Genomic DNA, 2,483 nt, shown 5'->3' with positions numbered 1-2,483 from the left:
GAGCCTATAACCTCTTGCTATTTTGTGAGTCTCCATGGCCTGTAATAAGGAAAACTATTTTTACTCTTCTGTGTAGTTTGGATTTCAAACTAAAGGCACCATTTTAATGATTTCAGCGTTTGTCAATCTGTAAAATAATTTTATTACTAAATATAAATGATTGGAGTTGGAACTTTCTGTGAGCTACTTCTTCAAAACTTATTCAATAAATCTACAAAAAGAATACTTTTTTTCCTATTGGCTTCAATAATTAAGATGGAAGCCTTCAATTTGGTAACTGGTGACAAACAAAGAAAATCCATTTAATATTAGCCATTGTGCATGAAAGTAATATAGGCCTATATGAAATGTATAACAATGATTCAAACATGTATGTTATATAATTAATGTATATATATATAAATTAAAGAATTGAACAAAGACATATTTTAAATACAATAATGAAATTTGTAAATGTTCCACAATACTCTATTTACACCAACACAGGAGTTCCTGATCACGCTTTGTATTCTTCGTTCAAAGCAATGAAATTAAGCTCCACATTTCTTATGAACCAACACTGAATTATAACAGCATCTGAATCTTATAACTAGTTCCTACGTAAAAACACAACCACATGTTTACCACTTGTGTATACCAGCAGGTGATTGTATCTTGATTCAAAAGAACACATACATACATACATACATACATACATACATACATACATACATACATACATACATACATACGTACGTACATACGTACGTACATACATACATACATACATACGTAATATGTACATACATACATTACATGCATGCATACATATACATACATGGTACATATACATACATACATACATACATACATACATACATACATACATTACATGCATGCATACATATACATACATGGTACATATACATACATACATACATACATACATACATACATACATACTTCACCCTCGTCTTTAGATTGTTCGTGTGTCTAATTAATTTCAGAATTTGTAAAACATAACAGAGATAAACATTCAAAACACGAGTTTCTTGAGTTTATGTATTTGAACATGGAATATAACATCACAAAATTGATTTTTAATCACCAAATATCTTACTCCATATCCTTCTAATCGGCTGTTCGTTTTATGCACCAACATTCTAGTGATTTCTACTTTTAAATTGAATTATAAAGCTAAAAACACAATTAGCCTATACAAAGAAACAATACTTGAGCTAGATTTCCAGGAACAGTGAGAAGTCTTGGAACTAGGTAACCATTTTTGGTGACATAATGTGACCAACCCTTAATGTACATTAAGTCTACACTTAACCAAAATCCAAGTGAAAATACTTCATATATGCAGAAACAGATGAAACATACAAGTCATTTTTGTTTAATTTTAACAGGTTAGAAAAATTTTACACAAATAAGCTTATTGATTGAGTACATAGTGCGTATTGCATTACTTGCTGCAAAAGACTCACATACACTGAACACTATCATTCTCATAAAGATCGCATTCTTGAAACTGTATATGCACATACACACTACATACTAACTATGGAAAAGCAGAAAAGCATTTGTTTATCACTTATTATTGTGTCAGAATGAAAAGCATGCAAATTTACAAGAATGATGTAAGAATAAACATATCTGTCTATCCATTCTTAAATTATACCGTATATATTTGCAATTTGTAATAATTTTGTATTGATAAAGGAATCTGCAATATATTTCATGTTCAGCTTACAGGTTTGAATAATGGACATGTAAACCATTGTGTGAATTACTCTTAGGACAAAATTGTATTTAGAAGAAAATAATAACGTATTACTTTTTTCCATGCATTATTTTAAACTCTGTTTCCGGTTGTGGTCCTGTAATTTTCAAGCAAAGAAAAGAAATAAATTCTTGCATAATATCTTATGTTACTTGAGAGTTCTTAATGATACAACTGTCATAAAAACGTGTTGCGGTACATATACATCATTGTGATGCTGCTATTTATTATATGAAACAATTTATTCTCTAAGTTTGAATCTTTGTACATGAAATATAAATTGCATTAAGCCAGGCATCATCCATTTCCATTATATTATATTCATAATTCTGCAAAATTTTAGTGAAAATATAATGCAGTGAAGTATGGTATATTGTGATATCTTAGTTGATATGGAGTGATCCAGTATTCTGGCCTCTCAATTATCGAGGAGAGGATTTTTATCACATTATCTTGAAACTATGTCTAAATCAAACTAAATCCTTTCCCCAGAAATGGAGGAATGGAAACAATATTGTCTTGAGTGAATATCTACATGTAAATATGCTCTTTTTTTTACTCATTTGGAATGTACATTATTATTGTCTCTATTCTATTTATTGGAATGTCAGATGAGTCAGTTGGGAAGCAATATTTTAGTCATTCAAGTACTATCACGTGTACCAGAACTTCATAAACATATGGCTTGCCATTATAGCCCTTTGAGTTAAATTTGTCA

Source organism: Periplaneta americana, chromosome 10 (genome assembly GCF_040183065.1).
Source record: "Periplaneta americana isolate PAMFEO1 chromosome 10, P.americana_PAMFEO1_priV1, whole genome shotgun sequence".
In the NCBI taxonomy this organism is placed as follows: Eukaryota; Metazoa; Arthropoda; class Insecta; order Blattodea; family Blattidae; genus Periplaneta; species Periplaneta americana.
The sequence above is the reverse complement of the archived record's forward strand: the minus strand, read 5'-3'. Positions refer to the sequence as shown.